Source organism: Aythya ferina (genome assembly GCF_964211825.1).
Source record: "Aythya ferina genome assembly, chromosome: 1".
NCBI classification, from domain to species: domain Eukaryota; kingdom Metazoa; phylum Chordata; class Aves; order Anseriformes; family Anatidae; genus Aythya; species Aythya ferina.
Genome location: NC_140296.1, coordinates 114666776 through 114683322, shown reverse-complemented (window position 1 = coordinate 114683322; position 16547 = coordinate 114666776).

Sequence of the window (16547 nt, the reverse complement as noted above, 5' to 3'; positions counted from 1 at the left end):
AGTCATCAGTTACAGCTACAGCACAAAGTTTGAATTTGGTGGCAAGAAAATTTAGGACTAGTACCCAATATCAAAGATGTCTCATGGATAAGTTTGTAGAGGTGGCATGTCATGCCTTCATACAGAGGTTTATGCACATTAGGATAGTACTACACTGCTTTATACTTTTTCCTTCTGATGCCCTTCCTCACCATACTATTTCTTATCATTGTTTCTAATTCACAGAACTACAGAAGTTTCCAAATTCATACTTCTGAAAAATTTTTGACAAGTCTGTAAAAAGCCCTTTGAGCCATGTTTTGTTTGCATACAACAACCACATCCATAAAGGTGTCTTTTATTTTTATGTTTTAATCTGATACCCATTAGTGTGCAAGATCAAATAAGAAATATTTCCACATAGAACATGCTCACATTGCAATATTACTAAATTCTGCCAGTCAGTAAGTTCCAATCAGTCAGAACTATCTTTAAATAGTTAGTTTAATTGTCTCAAATAGCTGGTCTTTTAATGACTCAGATGATCACCAAACATCAAAAAACATTTCAAGACCACAAGTCCCCTCTCAGTGGACCATTCAACTTGGCCCTAAGTAATGCTATCACCAACACTCAGAAATTCTTTTCTAAAACTGAACATCATCTGCACCAACATTTGATAAGTGAAAAGTATGTTCAACTACATTCTCATCACATCACTAAGTGATGTGAGTATGGATTTCAAAAGTATTACATGGATTACTTTTCTCCTTGATTAAAGCCAAAGAAAGCTCACTTTGCCAAAATGCCTCCCACTTAACTGAGAATACTTGGTGTCCCAAGATGATGACTCTTTAGGTCATTGGGACTATATACAGACAAATTGGTTTTGGATATATGTTGAATTTCCAGCCTGCTCAGTCTCTAATTTTATAAAGAAACAAATATTTTTGTCTTGTCTTATAAACCAATTTCTGGTATAACCTGAATATTTTCCTACAACCTGCTCAATTTCTGTATTTTTTTAAATGCAGCAGAATATTTTGATTATAAAGAACCTCTAGGAAACTACAAGGTCATCTTGTGTAGACAGATTGAAACTGTAAATTACTCCTGAGACAAATCCTCCACATCTTACTTCTGTAAGATCTTTTGATTAACTTCAGTGGGAATTTTTCACAGTTTGAGATTTCATTACAACAATTATTTACATTGTTTAAAAAAATAAAACTCCATATGGCTTTCCAGCTAATTCAGTCCCAATCTTGGCACAAGAAAAATGGGCTAAAAGGGCTGCCCATGTTGCCATTACATCTGTGAATGGTCCTGAGATTTTGAGGAGACAACAGTCCCCATACTGACAATTATTAATGACATCTTGAAAAATTCTACAAATATTTCATTAGTGAAAATGTAGTATCAAACAACTGACAATTATTCCTCTATCTCCACAGTGCAAAGATGCCTGTCAGGGTGGATACATCTAGGTCTTTTAGGGTCAGATGACTGGAGCTATTGTAAGGAAATCTTTATCAAGAAAAGAAAAAAGGAAACAAATTCTTACATCATATGACTATTGAAAATAGAGCTTCCTGGTTTAAGTTATTGAAAAATCTTAGAGTAAAAATAAAATGAACTGAAACTAACCCTCATTAACTGATGAATTATTAAACTATTTACATTCTTCAAAAGTCTATTTTTTAGGTTACTTATTCTATTCCTTTAGATGTTATACTGGCTTCTAAAAAGGAAAAACTAATAGTTTTATTCATCCTTAACCATGCAAAATATAGACTACCATTTTCTTTCTCATATCCAGTCTTTTAAAACCACTGTGCAAACAAAGGATGTTATCTGACTTTCTACGTAACTGAAGTTTGGTGGTTTTTTTTGCAGGTTTTCATCCATCTTCAAATTAACTCAGCCAAATTTTTGCAGAGTAGGGTGGTGCAGGACAGCATCAAAATGAAATTAGTGTAACTACAGGGAAAGTACAAACATGCAATTTTTCATGTTTTCATTTAAGAAATCAAGGTTATAAAATATGAAGTTTTATGGTTTCTTCCATGGCATTCGTAGGTATAGGGTGAATAATCAGTTTGCAAAGTAGAGTTCTGTCCAGAAATTCCAGTGCATCAGCAGTCTCCAAATTGAAGCTATACCATGAAGGCTCAAGATTAGATCTTCTGTGATGATTTTCAAGATCATCGATTTTCTCCAGGAGGGATTTATTTATTTATTTATTTATTTTTCTGTTGCTGTCAGCTCTGTCTAGCGAAAAGCAGTTTAGATTGTCCTTGGCTTTATTCTTCCCTCTCTCACAGTTAGTTCTTGCTGCTATATCAACCAAGGTCACAGATACTGTTTGTAGCATTGCTTTAATTGAAAGCACAACATAAATTAAATGGAAGACATTACCTGCTTTCATTTCAGCTAAGATCACTTGAAGGTCTGTATTTTTGATATAGTTTTTTCTTAGACAATTTTCTGACTAAGTTGCTGAGTGTGTTAAGAACACCACTAATTCAGACACCCTGTACCTAGAAGTCACTTGATTTGCAGCACCTGAGGCCTGCAATCGATCTTCAGGATGAGAGCCACAATGGTCAGCTTTCAGTAAGTGCCTTTTTACCAAGACTGTATAGAAAAAGTAAGCATAGCTTTTTCCTTCTCATTCCAATAGATTAATGGTACCCAAAAGCACATCAGCACAAGATACATAGATGTGGTGCGATAATACTGACTGCACCAAGAGTTTGGACAGCTGTAGACATGGAACGGCCAGAACGTGGCATCTTCATAATGTGGCATAGTGTGCTTTAGCTTTTTCATTGTGTTGTCACATGTGTAGAAAACCTAGAATTAGTAATAAGCTTAAGAAAGAAATTGCACAAAATTCTGTTCTGTCTTTCAATAAGAGACTCAATAAGTTGAATTAACTAAAGCTTTTAAATAATTAGGAATTAAAGATACAATTAGAGGTCTTTGATTTTCCAAAATAAGTTTTTCTTGCTCCTTTGTCAAAGATAATGTAATTTATAACATGATTTTCTGAAAGTAGAAACTTTCATGTGAAAAATACTTATGACTTCTCCCAGAGAGCTCTTCTATCAAAGAATAGATATCTTTCTACTTGGTTAAGCTAGATTCAAAGTACTTCAAGTAGGTAATGTCATGTATTAAAAGTTTTGGTATTTAATCTCTTAACCACTACATAGCAGTTTGGTATAATGAAATAAATTGTAGAAAGGATTCTTTCCAGTTCCTTTCTATGGCTGATTTCTTTGGCCAGACTGCAGCTGCAGTTTAAATGATAGTATAGCGAATTCAGGGAGTCACATATACAGATTCATCATGGAATTTCTATGTTCATAAAGGAATGATGACCCAGCCAGTGAAGCTTCTTCTTTAGTGAACAGCTATATAAAAAAACAACTACATTGTCAAAGAAGATAATGAGGCTTAATAAAGAGAATATATTTACTGATGGACTGACTGAAGATTAAGAAGAAGGAAGGATTTAATTTGATTTGTTTTCCCAGTTCCATAGTGTTGTTCCATTGCTCCAGAAGTCTTAATATTTCATCTAAGGAAGTAGTTAGCTAGGGAATATTTGAGACTTCAAAAAGAAAAATGAGAAGGTAGTAAACTAAGATAGGCAAAGAGCTTAGGTCAGTCTCAAATTCCTTACTGCTGTGTTCATGGGACCAATTGTTTGTGCCTCCTTTTCTCCCAGAGATTTTAAACATCAATAAAAAAAGAAAAAGCATTTAAGAACTCCTCTAGTGAAAGGCATAGAGCCCTTCACCCATGTTAAGAAAAGTGTAAGGGCTCAACTGCACTCTTGCTAGACCAAAACATATCAGTTTGATTTCCATGCTATTTTTAACTTGAGTAAAGCAAGATAAAGCCCTTTCCTTTCCTATATAGAGTGGAGATCCTAACAGTGACATTTGTATAGACAGTAGTGATGTAGATAAGAAAACTGCATCTCCATTCCATTACTAACAGGTGCCATTGCACGGTCAGGTCATTGCATTAAAGTTTCAAGATGGATACCTTAAAAAACAAATTACTTTAAAGTTAACTGTATAAGATGATAGCTTGAGAAACTATCTAATTAAAGGGTTCTGTGACTGAGCATCTTTAAGGCCATGATCACCTACCAGTCAGATTGAAAGTTCTATGTTTTTTTTTTTCCTATTGCATTTGACAGTTTTATGTACAACGCAGAAGGAATCAAATGACTCAGACTTACAAAGCAGCTAAACAATGCACTTCAGATGATTTAATACAATTAGATAGAAAACAGTGTATTTGTATTTGATTTGTATTATCTGATCCTAGTGATTCTCAGAATAAGACAGCCCACCTAACAAGAGGCTGTATTCCCTGCTCTTGTTACACAGGCACTCAGGAAAAGAAATACAAAAATAAAGAAATAAAACCCTGAAAAAGTTAAAATTTCAACAACAATTTACTGTCATCAAAGCACATTACCAAAATAGGAATGCATAGATAAAATATTAATTACATCTTCATATTGGTACATGAACAACCATAAAGAACTGTTTTGTTCTACTGCTTCACTGGTGCATTTTTAATCTACTTTACCAAAAACATACCTTATTGAACAACAGTGGTCCAAATTCAATGGTAAAGTTAAAAAATATATATATATTCTGCTCTAATGTATTGACATTTGGTACTTAAGAGAAACAGAGAAACTCATCTCTCATTTACTAAGCTTCCATGTTTTACTTGGGCATTTAAGCCCTTGTTCAAAATGAAAACTTTTTTTTTTTTATAAAAAAAAAAAAAAAAAAAGTTGGTTACAATTTTATACTGCTCTTTGCTATGGAATTAATCTGTTGAGTAGAAAAATGGTGGAAAAAAAGCCTCTCAGTAGAAAGGACAAGCTTCAAAAAGATGAAATGTTCCACTTGTAAACAGGCTGTCAGCACAGGCACTTCCTCCACCCCACTTTAGCTTTGACAATACAATAGCACATTGTACTGCCATTGATATTCTCCCAGCTGTCACCTACTTGGATCTCTAGTATGCAAGGCAGGAAAGTTTTCATCAAAAGACATACTTTTCTTTTTTTTTTCCTCCATAGTGAAGGATTCAAAATTTTAAGAGGAAGGGAAAATAACAATAATAAAAAAAAAAAAAAAGAAAAAAAAAAAAAGAAGAAGAAAAAAAAAGTGTACTTGCAACCTTACCCCTGAGAAAACAGAAAATACCCTACCACATACCAGAAAAAAATAAATAGTTCTTAGGCAAACAGACTTCTCAGGAAAGCTTGATTTCCCCATAAAAATTATCCTGGAGTTTACAATGTTTTTTGTTTGTTTGTTTGTTTGTTTTTTCCCCTAAATTGCAGTGTTTGTGCTTTTGCAACATTTACTCATTGCTTTAAAAATGGTACTTGTTAAATATTTCAGAAAAGCCTAAAGGGGATGCTGCGTAAGAAAGAAAGAAGTGAGAGTGAAGATGTGACAGCTGTGAAACCAGATATACCACAGCTATAGAAACCGTGTATAGAAACTAGGCGTGCACACAGGAATACTACTTTCCCAGAGCCTGCTGTACTTGATACAGCTTTGATTCTATTTATTTTTACATAGCATCTTTAAGTTCCTAAGGAGGGCTGTGTACACCGATAGCACCTCTATTCTTCTGGGTGTATGCCTACAGCTCTAGCATGGCATACGCAGCCTCAGCTCAGCTTTCATGCACTTAATTCATGAAACAGCAGCAGGCTGTGTAGAGCTGCATGGGATTCAGTAGCCACTGAGAAACGCTCTCCAGCAGCAAGGTAACACAAGTGCCATTTACACGTGTGCTGAGATCTTGCTAATATGACCATGCTGCTGCAAGCTCTGCAGGCTATTGTATCCTCTGCTCATGGAGACACCACTGTCGATGATTTTTCTTTACGACTTTAAATTGAAAAGTAGTCATGGTCTTAAAATATCTGAGAGAATATACGTGTCACCTATGTGTACTGACAAGTAGTTTCGAGTTATTCTGAAAATAATTATCAGTCAGCTTTTGAACATAGCAAGCTGGGGCTTGAATGCTTTTTATTATAAACAAAAAGTCAAAAGTCAGCAGAAGCAAGTTTGCCCACTCCTTTCAAGCTGTTTCTTTGTTGTTGTTGTTTTTGTTTTGGTTTATTCTTCCTGTCTTTTCTAGTCTGATTTCAGAGAAGCATCAAGAAAAGTAGAAAAATGATTAAAGGCATTAAGCCAAAAAAAGACCCTTCCAACCCAAACCATTCTATGACTGATAAGCACAGGATGGGTTACACTTCATAATCTTTATTTATCAAAGCTGTAGAAAGTTACAAGTGCCATCCTGATCAAGCTTTGGCAATTTTTACAACCTGGAAGAACCTTTGAAGACAACGTAACAAAGTGTGTCATCTTCTCTAACGCTTTGGATCCCTGGATGCCACTCTAACCTGTTACAAAGACCCACTGTGTTGCTGTAGGTTGGCTAATGCATAAATAATAAAACTTGCATCAACAAGAGTTAACTGATGTCTCTTCTTTCAGTATGGATTACCAAGTTTTGTCAAGATACACTATGTTAAGGTATTATATGAAGTAAATTTGGCTTGTCTCTATTTAAGTTGGTGCACTTAATCTTAACATCACTGCAAAGCATTCAGTAACTGAAACTTGCCATGCAGAAAGACTTTGGCAAGGCATTTGCTCTTTGGAAGGGGCCGGTGCCAAGAGAGATCTTGGGCTGGAAGGAACTCAGGCTCTTGACAGAGAAAGATGGTTTGACACAATATGAGGAGCAGATGTGGCCTTGAGAGAAACATGCTGAAAGCTGTTGAGGGTTTCTTGGGTGGAAAAAGAGAGAAAGGAAAAGCTGGGGAGTGATGAGGGTAGGAAGCAGGGAGTAAACTCATCTAACATATGAAGCATTCTCAGCTGTGATCAGGTGGAATAGTGCAGGAGAATTCATTTTTAGATAACCACACAGAGGACAAGAGCCATCAGTTAGCTCAAACTCCTGGTATCAGAACTCATCCCCATTAACTTGTCTCCACTTTATGTAGAAACAGCTATTTTGGAGGAATGTTTTAGAACTAAAACAATGAACATGCACACAATGATTCTTTTATTTGGCAAGTTCTTTTCCCAAACTCTTAATCTAAATGCAGAGTGTAGAGTACAGACAGTTATTATCTTTTTAAAAACAAAAATCTTAAGCTGTAACTGGGCATATTCTGAATTTGAAAGTTTTTTTTTAAGAGTTTACTGTTGACTGGATAGCTTAACAATGCCTGTTAGCAACAGGATACCCAACTACAGTATCAAATAGATCAAGTTCTTCTTGAGTTTTTAATTCAGTTCAGTTCATTGACATAGATGACCCATCTAGTATTTGTTTATGTATAAGAACAAATATAAACTCTTAACTGACCTTTACTCTTTTAATTTTGCTAGTGATATGTGATGTGATGAACTGGGCTCACAAAGCACATTGGGAACTTCATGGCATATTGATATTCATTATTTAGTAAGACATTAACTTCCCATCCAGGCTTCAGAAAGGCTTTTAGCTTTTATGTCTCCATTGTACGATTTGTTTGTGAGGAGGGGAAAAAAAAAAAAAGTACCTCAAATATAAGGGGATTTTTAAAAAAAACAATTCATAACCAAAATGAAGCAAACAAATGATCACTGTTACAATGTTTGTCCTCTTTCATCTTGGATGTTGGCATTTTGTACATATCCAATCCAGATATGCTGCTTGAGCTATTTACCAAAAGTAACTTCTGATCCCCCAGTAGGTCAATTCATTTGTCTCTTTCCTTTTGCTCTTTACCAGTTTTGGAATTCCAGTCTGGGGTTACAGAAAAGCTACAGTGAAATCTTGACTGTGTGCTTAGCAATTACACATTAGTAGCAGCATACAAACTGCTTGCTTATCTGCCACCACAGTATTTCAGCTGGTGCTTTGCTAATATGCCAGGATATTCATGGGATGAGCTGCCACAGATGTCTCTGCTGAACCTTCAGTGTTATTGACTCTGCAAAGATGGTATCTCTCAATAACAACTCATGCCAGAACCAAACATTTCTATGAACTCCCTCTTTCTGAGGCTCTGTGGCTCAATGCTGCTCGGATGATGATGAGTTATTTTTATGAGAAGAAAGGACTAAATATTAACATCAGTGATTTCCATATATTTTATCATCTATAGGATTTTCTGAAACTTCCTCCCTGTAGTTCCAGTGTTATGGAAAGATATTGTAATGTAGGCATTTTCCTCCTCATCCATAGCTTTCTGAAACTCCTGGACTGGGAACAGGTTTTCACTAACAATTAGTTCCATCCTTCAACTCTGAGTGAAAAAAAACAGTTTTAAGAAAAGTCTTATCATACTAAGCCTCATATTCTACATATATTGGAGTCCCCATGTGTTATGTGTTATCAAAAAAAAAAAAAAAGGAAAACAACACATGAAACAACTGTATTGTGCATTGAGAGAGTCTACTGGACAGAGGCCAAGATGAGGGAAGGCAGAATAGATGTGGAAAGATAAAATGACTTTAAACCAAGGTCACTCAGCAGATCAGTGGAAGATCCAGAAACGAGGTGAGTGGAGACTCTCTACTCATCAGGCAGTGCTGACAAAAACAAAACAAAAACAAAAACAAACAAACAATCAAACAAAAAAACTAGAAAACTGTGTGCATGCATTAAACAATTCTCAGCCAACTCCTCATGCGCTTTAACATTTTTCCAGACTAAAAGTGTCAGTGATTCATGTTGAATTCATATTTCCATATGGAAACCGTTTTTCTCTTCTTAATCTACTGTAATCTTTCACCATTTATTCTAGTGTAGCTTTGCTACAGTCCTAGCAATTTGTTCCACTACAACACAACATAACAAGCAAATACTACGGAATAACAAAGTGTGATCATTCTCCAGGTATAGCATCATAAATTTGGCTGTTGAATTAAAATGCATCTATTTTCTATCATGTTTAAAGTGCTTTAATCCCAATTCTTAATAACTCATGATAATATTTAACATGGTACTGTATTTTAAACACATTATCGCACGGTTCATTTATTGTTGATCATCTCATACTGGTATGGATGAGAGCATAAGTATGGATGAGCATGGCATAAGTTTTTCTAATATACACACTTCACCTTCTGTATTGGATTTGAGATTCATCTGAACACCAATCCAGAACTCACAGTACAATTAATTTTTCATTTTATCTTAATGGCCTTTCTGCAAAACAACTCACTAGCATTTGTTTTATTATTATCATAAACTTTCTTTGCATGGCTACCCCAATCAAAACACATTACAAAGAAAATGTTTTCTCTTACCTTGTTTTTTAATGACAATAAATCAAACAATACATTATGAGAGCAACCCATTTCAATAAATAGATGAAATTCCTAGAAATATGGAACCAGAAAGCATTTTCAACACTGTTGTTTTAATAGATCAGCAGCACTCACACAAGGTCACAGTTCCATAAAGTAAATTGTGGTGCACGTTAAAGAGATTCAATACAAATACCTAAGTGGGATAACAATCTTGTGAGAACAGAACTGAAGAATCAGAATTACTCTATATCCTGCTCTCATTACCTTACCAGTCATTATCTAGGAATGAAAGTTTCCTTCCCAAAAGGTGTCAACATACCAATAGAGCGGAAAACAAACAAACAAACTAAAACAAACAAACAACAACAACAACAACAAAAAATATCTCCAAATAGACTTTTAAGTCTTTAACAAACCTCCACCAACAAAAGCTCCTTTTGCCTATTAAGCATAAGTGCTATCTGTTTAGAAATGATCTATTGCAATGCAAAGATGAGCCTGAAGTACAATTCTTGCAATTTAAAAATTCACAGCATGAAAATGTTTAGAATCCAGTCTGACCTCGTGCAGTTTGAGGACCTCCTGAATCTGAATACAGCATATAGATATGTATTTACCCACAGAACTACAGAAAAAAAACACCCTAGTTTAAAACATCCGAAGTTAGTTGCTATCAATGACTACTAATTGCTTTGGTTGGGTTGATGGAGTGAGTACTATTCAGCTTGCACAGCAGCAATATGATATCCAGTATGACCAGACTAAGAAAAGACAGGCATCCGTAGGTCAAGCAGCTCTCAGACAAGACGGTGAAGAGCTACAGTCCAATCCCTCTTGACAAGCTTGCTTGATGAATGCAAGCTCTGTATGTTTGCTGTCTTCTAAAAGACATCAAGAACACTTTTACTAAATAATACATGTACAAGTACAATAGTAGTCTAGCCCTTTCCAAACCACATTATCCTTACGAAGGCTCCAATATCAGACAAAAACATTTAAACCAAAAAATTATTGAATGGAAGAGCTCGTGTGGTATGAACTATATGGACCTGAATATACAAGCCAGTGATTTTGATAGATGCCTGTAGTCAATTAACTAAAAGGGCAGTCCAATAAAATTGTCTCTAAAATGATTGATGAAATTGGCAAAGATCACTGTGCCCTGAAGAAAGAGGCACTGCAAAGCCACTTGAAGCATATTTGTATATGGATGTATGTAACAATTTTAATGAAAAAGCATAATCTCACTGCTAGCACTGAGATGTTTTCTGCCTTTAGGAGAGACTACGTTGTAGTCTTCTCTGCCCAGGCAGAGAAAGAGGTCAATGCAATGCATCTTTCTTTCCTTTCCCACCCTAATACTCTCTTCAAAGTGCAATATGCTTTAGAGTAACTTGACAGATAAACTTAATACTCAGGAAAACTTACCATTTGTAGCAGCAGCTCATTGTATTTGGAAAACAGAACAGGTCTTGATTATTTACAGTCCCTAGGACAGCCAGGCTTTTAACAGAGGTAGCATGGGAACCTAAACTGGGGAAACCTCCTAAACAGCCACCAGCATACCAAGCAGGTGACCATCCCTTTGCCTTTCTCCTCGTGTGCCTCCCTCATACCTCACATATTCCACTTACCCTCTCCAGGTCAAACCAAGAGGATCTAAGTGTTATCTAGTAGTGCTGATAAGGCTGTTATATCAGCAGGTGTTAATTTGTTCAGAATAAAGATTATCAAACTATCAGAATATCTTCACTTGCTTTCAGTAGAGTTCTCAACCATGGAGAAAAGTTAAATCTCAGTTCTGCAATTTTCCTCTTAAGCTCCTGCTACATAAGTTTTCATCTACACATTTCTCCTCATAAATTTGATATTCTATTGGAGTGAATGAGCCAGAAAACAAAGCTGAGAAGGGATTTAATAACTGCAGCTACAGGGTCAGCACAACTTTACACACACCTGACATTTTAATCCTCTCAGTTAAGCATAAACCTGAGGAGGTAAAAAATAATAGCCCAGAGTAATTTCCATGCACAGATGTAAGGGAAGAAAATTCTAAGCTCATGAAACTCTCATAGCTATTCATCCCTAGATTCAGCTCTGGATTCTGTTTATCCATGCATCAAGTATCATAGCAAGTTCAAACATTAAATTTGCTTTTTACTATCATTCCCTAGGCACCAAACTTCATGAAGTGATCAGACTTTGGTTTCCTATATCTGCATAAAATACCTATGTAGTTACTTATATAGTGCTTTACACAGTATCCCAAAGTGTGATGATGATGTATTCCCTCTGCCCCCCAACCCTCACCTGGCAAAAAAAATACTCTTGGTTTGGTGGTTTTGTTAAAGCCTTAGGAATTACATATCAATATATTGTGCTTGTGATAAATATGAGGGTTAATTATATAAACAGGTTAAGAAGGTTTGTTTTGATCAATTTGCAACAAAGGATTGTATGTTGAAAGAATTTTCCAGCTTTATCAGTGTTAACACACAAATCAATATGCTTTTCTACTTGCTTCTCTCTCATGTCACTTCCAATCATTATCTGGGATAATAGATTTTAAACATGAAGAGCTTTGTTCCTTTTGAACCTACATTTCTTCCGAAATCTGATTTTCTGTGAAGCCACAATGATGAGTTCAATTCTTATAACAAGGTGTATTGAAGTTAAAACACAGCATTGCAATTTCACTGTATTTTAAAATATAAATAAAAGAACATACGTTAAGGGAATTAAGTCTTCAGAGATGCATTTTGCTTGTTAAAAATGAATAAAATTAAATAGAAAAGTACAGTATATTGCTCTGTGTATAAAGTTGCTCCCTGGAAGTAATGATCTAATAGGTTTTTCATAAGGTCCAGATAGCGAATACCTATGAATAAATAGAAATGCTGTAAAAATGACATTTACATAGAGGAAATAGGAAGTACTTTGTTTGTCCTGGCATTTGAGAAACTCTGATGGAAGAGATATCACGATGATCAATGTGGACAATTCTTCTACTGACAATTGCATATTTTCTTACACAGACATTTGGGAGGCTGAGTGTTTGATGAGCACACCTACCATCCCACTTAGGGTGCGCTGGTATAACATCAAATTTGTGGTTTGAGAAAAAGATACTAGAAGGTAAAACAGGGCATAGTTACTACTGGAATATTAAAATCTGTGAAATAATATTGCCAATATTAGCCAGAATCTTCATTTCTTCTCTGCAGAGAGCAAGGGCCACATTCATTCTGAGTAAATAGCACAGTCAGTACTACCTTAAGTGTCTTCATTCATTAAAAAAAATAAAATAAAATAAAATAAAATAAAATAAAATAAAATAAAATAAAATAAAATAAAATAAAATAAAATAAAATAAAATAAAATAAAATAAAATAAAATAGAAATGCCTGATTGTTCTTGACCAGATACATTTTTTTTTGTTTGTTTTAAAAGAGAATAAATCCTTTTTATAGAGGACAAAAGTGAAAACAAAATGAAAATCAAAGTTATTAATTTGGGAAAAATCAAGCAAGGGTACTTAAAAATAAGTAGATCATTTCTTGTCACTGGGATTCTAAAACATGCTGTGAAAGGATTTTTTTTTTTCCACTTTTGATACTTCCACGTTAATTTGTAGCTAGGTGCTAAAAAAAGAAAAGTAATTTTCCTAAGATTAGCATCTAATGCTGCTCAAGAAGACTCCTCAGAATGTTACTTGCTTATTAGCATTTAGTTTGCTGGCTTTTATGCTTCCACTATATTCCAAGAACTCTGAATTTTTATAGAGTACTACCCTCCAACAAAAGCATTTTTCTTACTGGAAAACACCAAGAAAAAATAGTGATTTTTGTTGGAAAGGTTAATTGAAATTCCACTTTTACATGGAGCAACTTTACTCTGTCCTTACGGTGACAAATAAAAACAATTGTATGGCATCATCATTAAGCAAGTTACTACGGGTGAGAATAAGTTTTACTTTCACCTATATAAAAATACATTTGTAAAAGAATAGCATAAAGGAAAACAAACATGAAAACCACTGCAACAAAGAGGCAACTGCCTTCCAAATGTGACAGATTTATCAACTCTTATCAGGCACACAGATGCTATGTTAATAATTGCATTAACATACGTACAAAACACAATGCTACTAAAACACTATTCATTTTACTTGCTTATTGTAAATGACTAACACTAAGTAGCTGTTTCCATCACCTTACCAAAAATAATTGTAATTACTTTTCTGGAAATAATCACTTCCTTAAAATAAGCATCTCTTCCGTGCTACCACTGTCTAATAAGGGACTCCAAGACAATATCCTATTTGTGCCTCCAGAACTTACTTCCCAAAGAAATGAGTGGACCATATCAAACATTTGAGATGACAGCTCCAGAGGAATCCTGGGTTGAGAATAAGAACTCAAAGAGGACTTGCACCAAACTGTATCATGATGTGAAATACCACCATTATTAATGTAATGATTACATTACCAATCATTAATACCACCATTAGATATGCTAATACATAGATAAATGATATGATAGTTACTCATCTCTCTATAAAAGAATGCCTCCAGGAATGACATAACCGACAGTAAGGTATTTTCACAAGCTTTTTGCTTTCAGATATATGCCATTTCAGAACCTGTTGCAGAAATATGATCAACAAATTATTTTATTCTTTACCTGTGCTGAAGGACTTCTTTCTTTTTTAAACCCAATTAATCTCAGAGTCTAAATCAACTATTTTAGAAGTATTTATTAGAGAATGCAAATGCCAAATTTCAAACAGACATGGACTTTGCATTGCACTGCACAGCAAAAAATACACTCTGCTGATAATCTCTCTTTTAATAACCTTCGGTCTATATATTCAGTGCTCAGCGCAATCACTCAAGGAACTTGGAAGAGCAATGAAAACAGAAAAAGGTGAATTTCATTCAAAGCTAAGTTTAGCTAACTTGACAAAAACAGCAGGCACCCCTTTCCAGAGAAGTGAGAATTTTCTGAATTTCTCAATTTCTGAAGCTGTACCCAGACTCTGCAGGTTAAAAATTTTATTCCTCGTGACCCCACTTATGTAACAAGAGTATTACTTCATGATATGTACATAAATTATATTAAGTAACACAAAAGCAAGAACAGCTTCACAATGGTAACAATAAACTCCTGTTCTTCAGGCTTCAGAAATATATAAAAATAAAATATATATCATATACCTGCTAGTAAGTTTAACAGAGTTGAAACAATATTACCCAATTAGTAAAAATTCATTTCTGATGAATAGAAATAAATAATACAAGCTACTAACAAAGACAGTAATTCTAACAAGTAGTAGTCCCATTTAAGCACTGAAAAACCCTCGGTGAATAAATAGGAGTGAGGAGAGGGAGAAGTAAATGCCCCAAATTTTAATATGCAACTATGGAAAAAAAGCACAAACCAAATGCCATGAAAATACATTAAGATTACTCCATCTGCCCTAGTTCAATATTTCTTTACATATGAACAGCTTTTATTGGCTGTTGAGCCATAATACTTGCCGCTGAACTTAATTCAAATATTTGTATGGAGGAAGCACATCTATTAATAGCATAATTTAACTGCTGTTTAAACTTTCATTGGAGCAGAAAGAGTGACACCAGCTCCTAGTGGCCAGGAATCCTTCAGTCCTGCTACAAAGCAGTTAAACTCATCATCACTCTGAGGGAGGGAAAAAAAAAAAAAAAAGACAAAAAATGAAGAGAATTATTGTCTTCCTAGTGACAGAGCTGCCCCGTCCTTCTCAAAAACTGGTGTTAGGGTGGCCTGAGAAATCAAAAAAGAAACACCACATTCTTTCTCCCTGCAAAAACATCTTGTACCATGGCAGAAATTCTCAACTCCTGTTTGCCAAATGAGTCCAATCTGACTTTATAGAGCCCCAGTGCAAGGGTAAATGACAGAGCTGTCCTAGTTTGCACCTCCCCTTGAAAGGATAGTTTTAAGGTAATTCCAACCAGCCAGCTGTTGGTCTGTCAGCATCTATATCCTTTTTGCTAGATGTACATCAAAAAATGTTGTCTCCCTTTAGATATACGTAGGCATGGGCTGCCCATTTTTTCCATCTTATTCTTACATTTTCCTTCTGATTGGACAGAAGAGTTGAGGACAATTTGGCTCAGATCCATCAAAAATTAAATTCAGCAAATTGGATGTAAGGTTAAGTTACAAGCACAGCAATAGTCATGATATATCCATTTGCACTAGCTAAATTCAAATGGATTTTTATACTATTGCAACTGTTTTGTTATCCATATAGTCATCTTGAGAAGAAAAAGGGTACATTTTTAGTTATTTAAGCTTTACGATATTGTTGTACCAGGAAGACATGGAGTTTGATTAACAAACAACAAAACACTTGGATCAAAACTCCAATGGTTAATACATTTCAAAAACATTGGTCTTTGGGTATTCTGACAGTTTCCTTCTCCTATCAATTACATGGAATTCTAGTGTTCCCCCTGTTGAGGACCTGACATTAACTTTTGAATTCCCTGTCTTGTAATCTTCCCTTTTCGGTTGAATCTGAATCTTGCCTTCTTATAAAATACATAATAACACCTGTTCTAGACACAAATTATCTTCAATGCCAAATGGTTGTCCTTCAGACAGGATAAGGGATGCACAGTTATGCCCCTGACTTGAATAGAAGATAAGGAATAAAAAGCTCGGCAGGACCTGATCTTAAATTCAAACAGACTACGGGAGATTGGGGAACTAGTGTGATGCAAGTAGGAAACAATATTACAAGGAAACATATGAAATAAGCTAATTAGCATTTAGAAAGATATGCAAAGAACTGTCTGAAAGAATTTTCTCTTTGAAATCAAGAGATATCAAAGAAAAAAAAAAAAAAAAGAAGAAAAAAACTCCTAAATCCTGCAAAAATTGGCCTAGAATACCAGAGAATGGCAAGCTTTATTTATTTATTTATTTATTTTTATGCTCCAAGTGATATTCAGTTGCTCAGAACCAGACACCAGTTAAGAAGACTGGTTTCAGTTAAACTACCTTTATATAAAAAGTGATGTAAGTTTAAACATACAAATCCCATGTTCCTTCTTATGTTCCAAGACTTTGCAATGTTTGTGATATGTGACTTCACAAAATGAGGGCAGCAGAAAACCCTGCTCTCACACACAATCAAGT